Source organism: Elephantulus edwardii, unplaced genomic scaffold (assembly GCF_000299155.1).
Source record: "Elephantulus edwardii isolate Elephantulus edwardi_28Jun2011 unplaced genomic scaffold, EleEdw1.0 scaffold00049, whole genome shotgun sequence".
NCBI lineage: Eukaryota > Metazoa > Chordata > Mammalia > Macroscelidea > Macroscelididae > Elephantulus > Elephantulus edwardii.
Genome location: NW_006399799.1, coordinates 6,000,725 through 6,012,834, shown reverse-complemented (window position 1 = coordinate 6,012,834; position 12,110 = coordinate 6,000,725). Strand labels below are relative to the sequence as shown.

The following is a 12,110-nucleotide window of genomic DNA, read 5'->3' as shown; positions in this document are numbered from 1 at the left end:
GTAATGGGCACCCATGGTGGACAGTGTTGGCTGGAGCTTCCCGACTAAATCAAGCCTGGAAGCAGGAGCGGCATCCACTTCCAAAATGGCTTGCCTCTGGAAACTCTATGTACGAACAGTGCTCAGGCTGTTCATTCATAGGGTAGCTATGAGTCGCCTACGACTGTTCATTCATAGGGTAGCTATGAGTCGCCTACGACTCGATGGCATTAAACAACAACAACAACAACAGGTTAATTCTTGCTGCAGAGTGGAGGACAGACTTTTAATAGTATAAAAGCAGAGCACGGGCAGGTACTATCTACAATAATCTGGGTGAACAAAGTGGCTTAGACCACAACATGGTACCTTAGAACACGCCCACGGTCCACATATTGCTAGGAGTCAATTTCAACTTAACAACTCCATGTGGACGGGGTTAGTAGGACCGTCTGTGCTACCAGAGCTGCCACTAAATTGAACTCAAACCACTCCTGTTGCCAGTGAGTTAATCCCAACTTAGGTGTTATGTGCTTTTGAGTCAATAAGGTCTCCAAACGGACCCTATGACCCTGAGATAAGAATTAAATGGTGCTTAGCTTACTGCACTGAAAAAGTAAAAGGTGTCACAGTAGGAGGTCATGGATAGAGTCGAAGAAATTTTAGAACAAAATTTAAAACTTATTTTAAAAAAATGATGATTGATGAGGTTTACTGGTCTGATAGATAACTTCCAAGCCTTTGTTCTTGTTAGGTGTCACAGAGTCTTCAACTCATAGTGATCCTACGAATAGCAGATCTGAACCTTACTAGATCATGTGCCATCACAACAAAGTTTCACCATCTCTGCCTCTCTAAGGATCACTCTGGTTGCACTTGGACTACAGATTTGCTTGTTCTTTCTGCAGTTTATGGTACATTCAATACTCATTACCAAAACCACAATCAAAAGGAACAGATTTGTGTCTTCTTTATTCTGCTCAACTCTCAGACGCACAGTAAGCAAGTGGAAAACCACCTTAGTTTTAAACTGACAGTCTTGCTCTTTAGCGTTTTAAATATTCTACACTATACTTTGATGATACAGAACAGTTAGCTTATGAACAACCATCTAACTACTACAGTAACTGGAATGTAATGAGACCACAGCCAAACTTGCAGCTGATTTTGTAAAAATACAAAAAAGATAGCCCTAAGTCATCATTTAACCCTTTGAGCCACTCATCCTCCACAGCTCAACTTCCATCTAAACTATAAACAGGCTTATAAAGTTAATAGGGAGCTCTGCTGGCCTAGTGGGTAAAGGCATGGGGTTTGAGTCAACCAACTGCTCCAAAGGAGAAAAATGGGCAAACTCCTACTGTGTGATTTAGTCTCTGAAAATCTACTGGAGGGTCAGCTATATAAGTCAGTTCCAACTTGACAGCAATCTGGAGGACAGCTGCATGCCAACTGACTGGAAGAGGCCCATATTTATTCCCATACTAAAAAAAAGGGTGATCCAACTGAGTGTGGTAATGATCAAACAGTATCACTAATATCACATGCAAGCAAAATCCTGCTTAGAACTACCACAAATACAAGCTGGGTTTAGAAGAGGCCATGGCACTAGGGAAATCACAGCCAATGTCTGATGGATGGATGGATCTCAGCAGAGGGTAGTGAATACCAGAAGAATGTCATTTCATTGACTATGCAAAGGCATTTAACTGTGCAGATCACAACAAACTAACTTTGGCTAAGAAGAATGGAAATTCCTGAACACCTTACTGTGCTCATATGAAACCTATACCTGGACCAGGAAGCAATCTTTAGAACAGAGCAAGGAAGCACTGCATGGTTCAAAATAAGGAACACGGTGTGTCAGGGATGCATCTAGTCTCTATACCTTTTCAATATGTGGAACAGATTATTTGGGAACCTGTTCGGGCTTCATGTGGAGGAATGTGGCATCAGAACTGGAAAAGACTCATCAACAACTTGGCTTATGCAGACAACACAACCCTGCTTGCCAAAGTTGAGGAGGGCCTGAAGTACTTGCTATAGAAGTCCAAGGACTGAAGTTCAAGATCAAGAACATAAAGATTCTTATCACTGGGCCAACTGACAGTATCATGATGGATGGAGAGGAAATTGAGATTGTTAACAATTTCAGCTTGCTTGGTTCCACAATCAACACTCTTAACACTAACAGGCAAGAAACTGGGGGGAGCGCGGTGAAACTGCATTGGAAAAATTTGCTGTCAGGACCCTTTCCAGAGTGTTAAAGAGTAATGATGTCAGTTTAGAGACTAAGGTGTGCCTGTTACACATCAGAGAGCTGGACAATGACTAAAGATGACAGGAGGATCAATGCCTCTGAGCTGTGGTGCTGGAGAAGTGTTGAACATTCTATGGACTGCAAAGAGAACAAATATGTTTGTCCTAGAGAAGGTGAAACCAAGTTTCTCCTTGGAGGAGAGGGGTTTGAAGCTCTGTCCCACATAATTTGGCCATAGAGAAGGACATCATGCTACGAAGAGTGGAGGAACAGCACAAGAGGGGAAGACCCAGGATGAAATGGATTGACACAGTAACTGAAACAAGGTAGGTGTGTGATAGTGAGACTGGCTCAGGATAGGGCTGGGTTTAGAGCTACTAGGCATAGGGTTGCTATGAGTTACAGGCAACTTGACAGCACCTAATAATAAAAACAACTAGTTTTGGCAGAGGACATTTTTACATTTGCTATAAATATATTCAGGTAAATAAAAATTATGCAAATATCTCAGCCATAATTAAACACTCTGAGCTAGTAAGCTTGAGGTACCAGTATTAAGTCTTGGAAGATGTCTGGATCAACTGCTGTAACAAAGTTCAAACCCCACGCCCCCCACCCCCCCACAATATTCTACATCCTACTTTGTTGATGTGGAACATTTGGGGTCTTTAAGCTTGTGAATAGCCACCTAAACTACAATTACTTATCTAATCTTTCAGCTGATCTTGATTAAATAACGATGTAGCCATTTATGTCACAAGAGTAACCACACTGCTTTAAATCCCAATTCTCAATTCTGGTTTTCTCCCCCCCCCCCCCCCCCCCAGTTGCCAAATAAAATTACTTTTACTGGCTTTGAGGGGAGGGGGAAAGGCAAGTGTTCAGAAAGTGTAACTATTGGTCTTTTCCTCTCCAGAACAAAGAAGAGAAGAAACTACTGCCTCCACTAGCCTAAGACCAGAAATAGATGGTGTCCAGATACCATTACTGACCATTTTGATCAGGATCAAAACAGAAGGTCTGGGAATAGCATGGAGGGGAAGGGGGGGACGGACAAGAGAGACTCACTGGTACCCCCTGAGATTATGGTCCTTTGACACCCTTTAAGCCTGGAACTGAACCCACTCCTGGAGATCACCTTTCAGCTAAACAGCAGACGGGCCTGTAACATGAACAGTAACAATCATCAGGAACATGATCCTCAGAACAATCAACCACAGGAGACCAAAAAGGTAGCATGCACAGAAAAACAAGTTTAGAAAGCAAGAAGGAACAGGAAAGATGGGCAAATGGAAATTAGAAGGAAACCAGGGAACTGAGCAGAGTGCTATTACACTAAAGGCATAACTAAAGTCACAAAACAGAACTGTAAACTATTCAAAACGGTTCCAACAACAGAAATTTCCTATGTTCCCATTACAACAGTGAAACAAAAAAAGATGACTGCTTATGGATAACCAAAATACTTCATGGTATTTAGTTCCTTAGCTTGGAAATTTAGGTTTCATGGGTCATCTCAGTTAATTAGACCGATATGCGCTCAGCGCTTCTGTTCTATGTCCTCTTACACTGCGTGGTGCCTGGTTCTTAAGGTTTTAAGAAGCTTACAGGTAGCTCCCCAAGGCACAACAATAGGTCTTTAATCACCTTTAATGACAAAGAAAGAAGAAAAACAGGAGGACATAGAATGCACAGTGAATGATTGTCTTTACAATCTGTTGTCATGAGACTGGAAGAACTGAATGGTACCCTTCAGCTACCATTACTGAATACTCTGATTGAAGTTTCCATACAGCTTTTTATTTTATACAGTATTATTTAGATAGTTTAACTATTTTAAGAAGTCTACTTTAAGCATTATAATCTTCAAAACTATAAGGATCATAAGCATCAAATTCAGAAGAGTGACTGATAGGAAAGGAGGTAATTCCAAAATATTAACTGATGATAGTGGTAATTACTGCTGTTGTGTACTGTGGAGTCAGAAGCAACCTACAGCCAACCCTCTGGAGGACAGTGTCCATCCTTCTCCCTCAGAGCAGCGGCTGGATTTGAACCATGTACATTGGGATTACAACACAGCTTCTTGCCACTAAAGCTCCCTGGTGGTTATTAGTGACTATGAAAGAGACTCCTGACAATTTCGTATGTGCAGAGCTTGGTTTTTGAGTGAGTTCAACATAGTAATGAGTGAAATTGGGACAGATTCACATTTCTTAAATAACCTGGAGTCAGTCTTTGAATGGGAGATTCAGAAAAGTCATAGTGAGCCCTTTGAGGAGTCCAATGCAGGGGACTGGATTATTTTCAGGGTTATGGAGAGTGATACACATCCAAACCCACAAATATTCAGAGAGGCACAATTGATAATCCATCTCTAAGTAAGCCTTATGTAACAGGGCCAGTGGGGAGATTTGTTTGCTGTGCATCAGATTATCTTTGTTCTCTGCGGAAATTAAGTTCCTGACAAGGTGTCAACTATACTTTTCCCCATTCCAGTTAACTGTTCTAGTTAACCTATATCTTACAAATTCTAATCCATTCTGGTTTCACTTCACTGACCATGACTCAATCAGAAAGAATCATGGAAGCCCTAGTGCAAAGCAGAACTCCTCCAAAGGTTTTTCTGGGTATGACCTTTCAGAAGCAGATCATTAATTAAGATTGTCTTCCTAAGTGTCTCAGGGTGAATCTGCCCTACTTAGTTTTTAGTTACTAGGTGCCATCAAGTACAACCCATAGTGACCCAAACAGACCTGAACCCTGTCCTATCCTGTGCCATCCTCACACCTCCTGACATATTAGAGTCCATTGTGGCAGTCACTGTGTCAATCCACCTTGTTAAGTGTGTTCTCCTTCACTGACCTTTCAGAGCATCATGTTGCTCTCTCTCCAAGGAATAGCCCCTCCTAGCAACATGCTTGAAGTATGTAAGGTAAAGCTTCATCATCTTTGCCTCCGAACAGCACTCTGATTGCACCCTCTCCAAGACATACTTGTTTATTCTTTTGGCCGCCCATGGGATTTTCAGCACTGTTCTCTAACACCACACACAGCTCAAATTCTTCTGTCATTCTTTTTCATTGTCCAGCTCTCAGATGCACAGTGATCCATACCATGGCCCGCATCAGATGTAACTTAGTGCTCAAAACGACATCATTAGTCCTTAATAATCTGGAGAGGTCCTTAAATGTACCTTCCCAATGCAATAAGTCTCCTTATTTCCTGACTGCTGGTACCAAGGGTGTTAACTGTGGACTCAAATAAGATAAAGTTGTTAACAGTTTCAATCTTTTCTCCAACCATCATGATATTGTCTATTGGTCCAGTAGTAAGAATCTTTAATTTTCTTGACACTGAGATGCAATCCATATTGAAGGCTACATTCCTTGATCTTCTGCAGCAAGTGCTTCAAATTCTCCTCACTTCCAGCAAGCAAAGTTGTGTCATTTCCATAACGCAGGTTATTAATAAAGTCTTCCTCTGATCCTGATGCCACATTCTTTTTCATAAGAGTCCAGTTTCTCAAATAATTTGCTCAGCGTACAGACTGAATAGGTATATAGAGAGAAAACAACCCTGACACACTCCCTTCTTAATTGTAAACCATGTAGTGTTCTCTTGCTCTGTTTGCACAACAGCCTCATAGTCTAAGTTCCACATGGAGCACAATTAAGTGCTCTGGGATTCCCATTCTTCTCAATGTTAGCCTTAACTTGTTATCATCCACACAGTCAAATGCATTTGCATAGTCAATAAAGCACAAATACACATTCTTCTGGTATGCTCTACTTTTAATTTTTAGTAGTAGTTACTTCTTAGTTGAATGCTTTACAAATGATAGTCATATTTATTTCTTAAATGTATTGTTTAATTCTTATTAACTGTATACTCTTTAAATATCTTATGCAGAGCAGGTGGACTTAAACCTTGTGCCTGTGGGTCTGAAGCATAGCTTCTTACCACTAGGTTACTAGAACTTCCTGTATAGAAAATGGTAGTTTAAAAATTAAAAATAGTTAAGTTGAAAGGTAGAGATAACAATGGAAAGATCCAATAGTGAGAATTTTATTTTTTCCAAGTCTTCCGTCAGAGAATGAAAATTTATTTCACACTTCACTGAGGCTTTTCCCTACCAACATGTTGACATTCATAAGCAGTTTGTCAAATCTGTAAGAAAGAGCTTTCATAAAGCAAAAATTTAACTCATCTTTAAAAGAATAGCCTCTCCCAGCAACACGACCAAAACAGTGAGATGGAGTGTTTGCATCATTGCTTCCAAGGAGCACTCTGACTGCACTTTCCCTAAGACAGACCTGTCTGTTTTTTGGTAGTCGATGCAGTATATTAAATACTCTTCTCCAACACCACAACTCAAAGGCATCAATAATTCTCCTGTGATCTTTACTTACTGTCTAGCTCTCAGATGTGTAGCAAGTGGAACTGAAAAGACCATGGTCTGAATCAGGTGCACTTTAGTCTTCAAACCAGCAAACTAATTTACTCCTCAGTAATCTGGATGAAGTCCCTGACAGTGGATGTAGACGTTCCTACTATAGTACATCTGCTGACCTCCTGACTGCTGCTACTAAAGGTGCTGACTGTAGATCCAAGTAGGATGAATTCATTGACAATTCCAACCTTTTCTCCATTTATCACAACTTTTCTTATTTGTCAAGTGGCAAGGAGTTTTGTTTTCTTGATGTTAAGATTAAGCAATCCATATTGAAGGCTTTATATAGTCTTTGATCCTCTGCAGTATTTCAAGTCCTCCTCACTTAGCAAGGTTGTGTCATATGCATAATGCAGGTTACTGATGAGTCTTTCTCCAATCCTTATGTGACATTTTTCGTCATACAGCCTTGCTTCTCAATTTGGTCAGCATACAGACTTAAGAGTTATGGAGAAAGGATACAACCCTGATGCACAAGTTTCCTGATTTTAAACCATGCAGTCTTCCCTCACTCTGTCCAGAAAACTTCTTGGTTTAGGTTTCACATGAGCACAATTAAGCATTCTTGGATTCCCACTCTTTTTTAATGTAGCCACATTTTGTTATCATCTACAGAGTTAAATGCCTTTGCATAGTCAATAATGCATAAATAAGCCTTCTTCAGCTATTCTCTGCTTTCAGTCAGGACCCTTCTGACATCAGTCAGCAATGATACACCCAGTGCCTCAGCCTCTTCAAACCCAGGTTGAACTTCTACCAGTTCTAGCAACAAAATATAGTTCTGAAGTCTATCAATGTACAGTTCTAGTCATTTTGAGTCTTCCTCTCCCAAATTTAAAAATCATCTTAAAAAAAATTAAAAAATCATCTTAAGAACAGGTTTGAGGCTTTGAACACCAATGATCAAAAGACCAGATGAATCTGGCACCCTAAAAACTAAAGAATATCTAAAGTGTAGAAATGATTTTGGAACTGGACAAGTAGAATCTGGAGAGGTCTTAAGGTGTTTAACCCACAGTGGCTATTGGGTAAGGAGTTATGGTGCCAACCCAAAGGTAATGCAGTTCAAATCCACCACCTGCTTGTTCCAAAGGAGAAAAATGGGCAATCTCCTTCAGTGCAATTTACAGTCTCTGAAAACACGCAAAGAGGGCCAGTGATGCATCACTTCCAACTCAACAGCAATGAAGGTGCATTTAAACACTTGATAATTTGAGCTAGGCTTCTTGCCTTCCTGCAGAACTAGAAACCTGAGTGCCTTTGGGAGACTTACTGGCAGCTGGGTTGTCTCTGGATATTTATTGAATGAGCAAAAAGAGTTGTTGGACCAAGACAGAGGCCAAAACTGACTTCTGAGGAACCATGAAATACAAGAAGCTGAAATGCCTCAGTCTCAAAGGGTAAGGCCACAACTTTTGGGGTGTTAAAGTGAGGGATCACAGCTTCTAGGACTTCCAAAGGTGGAGTAACAGTTTCTTTGGTCAGAGAGTTAGATCTTTTGCCAGCCTGGTTCTGGAATGTCATGCAAGCAGGTAGAAGAATGGGACCTGCTGGTATGAAGGGTTACTGCTCAGTCAGACCAGAAGAATAATGGTGCCTAAAACCAACAAAGCTGTTACTCTCCTAGTAGGCCTAGAAAGTACACCTGAGACCCAGAGCCAGGATACTTGTGTTGACTGAAGAGAAAATGCCGCAACATTCAGGATCTAGAGGGTTGAATTGTTTCCGATTGGTCTCAGAGATCAGAAAATTATTTGCAAGCCTTCTGGGCTAATGTAATTCTGCTTGGTATTTGACTTGCTAGGTCCCAGTGTTCTTTATCTCTTTTTGTAACTTCTCTCATTTGTAATGAAACGTCTATTCTGTGCTTTTGTCAATGCTACACTATGGAATCCGGTAACATGCATTCTAGATTCTCATATAAAAAATAATTTTGTTCCAGGATGTAATGAATATGGACTTGGAGTAATGTAAGATTTTTGAAGGAGAATTATGGGTGGAATGAAATACTTTCTAATCCCATTACAGCCCTATGCTACTGCTGAGTACGGCTGAGTCAGGGTTGAGGCAGAACTGACCCAGATCCACTGCTGACCCTCCAGCAGGTTTTCAGAGGCAGTTAACTGCACGGGGAGGAGATTGCTCATTCTTCCCCAGAGTAGCTGTTGGCCTCTGTGTGCCTTTGGGATTGCAGTTTCTTGCCACTAGGCCACCAGAGCTAATTACAGCCCCAGTCAGATGTAAACAGAGTTCCTCTAGGCTGTGGCCAGTAGTAGCTTTCTTCTCACAAGAGCTAAAAGGGGAGGAAAGTGAGCCAACAGTGGGGAGCCTTAGCACCACCAAGAATGGAATACATCTTTTTTTGAACTTGATCCTTTAATGATGAAGCTCTTTGAAAACACAGTGGTTTCAAGAGGACAAGAGATGCTGTAGGTAACATGGATTTTCCACCTACATGGACCACCACCTACAGAGTGGGCCTTCTAAAGCTGGCATCCTGAATCTGGACTTGTAGCCTCTGCTGCAAGAGAATAAATCTGTTTGTTAAAGATTCCCCCCAACAAGTAACTACTACAATGTCCCAAAGCAGATGCGACCAGTGTTTCCCAAAAGAACTTAGGATGATGGAACTCTTCTTTAATGCTTTTCATATGGCATCACTTACCACTGGCCATCTGAAATATTGTCAGAATGCGAAACTAGGTTGTCAATGAGATTTAATTTTAATTTAACTAGAATAACCTGCACTATGCAAATAACACAACCTAGCTTGCTGAAAGTAAGGAGAATTTGAAGCACTTGTTGCAGAAAATCCAAAGAATGAAGCCTTCAGTATGGATTGGATCTCAATGTCAAGAAAACAAAGATTCTTATCACTGGACAGGCAACGTCATGATAAATGGAGAGGAGATTGAAACAGTCAACAGCATCATCTTGCTTGGATCCACAATTAACACTGACGGTATTAGCAGTAAGAAATAAGAAGACCCACTTGCACTGGAGAAATCTTCAGTTAGGGACCTTTCCAAATTATTGAGGATTAATGATGTCAGTTTGAGGACAAAGGTGTCTGATTCAGGCCATAATCTTTCAGAATCCTCAGTATGCATCTGAGAGCTGAACAATGAATAAGGATGACAGAAAAAGAATTGACGTCTTTGAGCTGGGGTGCTGAAAAAGAGCACTGAGAATAAACAGATACGTCCTGGAGAGAGTACAGCTGGAGTGCTTTTTGTTGTTTTTTGTTTTGTGTTTTTTTTTATATATATAAAAAGAGTTGGTTTATTGTAGTTCAAATACATAAATTGAACATTCAAACATTTTAAATTTAAACTTTAGGAACAAAAATTCAACATTCAAACAGGAGTCTAGTTTACAAGGAACCAGAAATGTAATTTATTATCTAATTCAGAATATTGATAAAGATCACTTAATAATGAAGAAAATGTGTTTAACCAGCAGTCCTATTCTGGCCAACCTGTTATTATTTAATGACTGTGGTTCAATACCTGAGAAGAAATTACTAAACAAATCTTCTCTTGGGCTACATTTGGCCTATTATTGAGAGGGAGAATCAAAGCACATACGCTAACAAACAAAACTAAATTGTTTAGATACAAAGGTAAAAGCATGTTCCTTATAATTACCTTAGCCTCTGTATGGTTTCCATTTTCAGTGTTTTCCCTTTTACCCGCTTTAAAAAAACAAAGTGAAAACATAGCAAACCCTAGTTAAGGTTTTCTTGGGAGTCTGTGGAATTTCAAGTTCAAACCACAAATGTTTTTTACATCTGGCATGTGTAACACTGCTAGGAAGAACATCACCAAAATTCACTGACTTCCACACCTCATAAAAGGATGCATTTTAGCTTCAAGAGTTTAGGTTTACTGGAAACAGCCTATATTTGAGTATGTATGCCAGTCATGCCACATAAAGAAAAGCATAAATATTTCCGAAGTCTTGTCTGTTCAGACACTGTTCACAAATGCTTCTCCTTCTGCTTGTCAGGTGGTTTTGCAATAGATTATTATGTAATAGTACATATTATGTAAAAATCTGAAAATTGGTTCATGCAAGCATTTTGAATTAATAGATATCCTATGGAACAGTACTCAAAACTATTTTGTTGATCGTCTTGTGGGTTCTGAGGCTGTGGGAGGTGGAGGCGGACCCTGACGATCCAGGTCATCCACATAGGCCACTATCAGTTTCCACCTCTCCTCTGGAACACAATCCAGCACTAGATACCGTTTGTCGTTCTGCAAAATTTTCTCTACATCTTTCAAGTGTTGATCAGATTCTTGTATTAGCTTTTTAGATCTATATGTTATAAATTTGGCCTCTTTCAAAAACGTCCTAAAGTCAGCTCTGGCGGTGATGTATTTGTCTCTGATGTAGTCTTCAAATTCCCTTTGCTTTTTCCTGTCACTGGAGGAGAACTTGATGCACTGAGGATCTTCCTTAATGACTTTTTTAACTTCCTTCCACGTGGATGTTAACGTAATTGCAGAAGTTTCATCCAGAAGTTGCCTAAAGTGCCCCCTCTTCTTTTTTTGAGTGCTTCAATGTGTTCCTTAAAAAGCTTCTTTCTCTTCTCTTTCCAGTAAGGATCCAGATTCCCAACGGTGATCTTTCCGAAGAGTCAGTCCTTCACATATCAGACCATGACACATCTGAAGAACGTACCATATCAGACAGAAGAGCCTTGAAATTCTGAATAGCTTCTTCTCTTTTGTGTTGTTCTCGCTCTCTATCAATTTCTTTTGTTTGTTCTGAACGAGCTTTTTGGACTTCCCGTTCTCGTTCTCGAAGGCTTGCTTCAATACGGGCTTGCCTTTCAAGCTCTTTTTCTTTCTCAGAGTCTAAGTTCTTAGCTATTTTTTCAATGTACTGCTTGAACAGGTCTTCTCTCATTGATGACCTATCCACTGCTTTGTATCGTGGATCACTTTCTACTTTGTCTTTTACCTTGCTCCATCGAGACTGACTGTCCAAGTGATGATTCGATAACAGTTCAAAGAAGTCAGATTTAATCTTCTCACCTCTGGTCTTGGAATCTTCTCTTTCTTCCTTGCAGCAGCCACAAATTCATTAAACAAGGCCTCTCGATCTTTCATCTTTTCAATTGCTTTGAATCTTGAATCTTTAGCATGCTTGGCTGCAAATTCACTGAAAGTAGCTCTTGGATTAAACTTTGCTTCCTCCATCATTTTTTTGAAATCTTCCTTGGCTTGCATTATTTTGTTTTTCTTTTCTCTCCGTTCTTCCTCTGCCCTGGTCTTTACATTCTGATCAAACACCTGTTTTCTCTCTTTAGGATTGAGAAGTAAGTACTGAGGATCGAAGACTATCTTGTGCAACTCTTTCTCCCAAGTTGAAAAGGCAGACACCCCTCTCTCTAGCAGCATGTCCTTGAAC

At 40.2% G+C, this 12,110-nt stretch overlaps 1 pseudogene; it reads right to left on the bottom strand.

Annotated features, from left to right (window-relative positions):
* Nucleotides 1–10,810: 10,810 nt before the first annotated feature.
* Nucleotides 10,811–12,110, bottom strand: part of LOC102852758 — a 3,114-nt pseudogene continuing 1,814 nt past the window's right edge.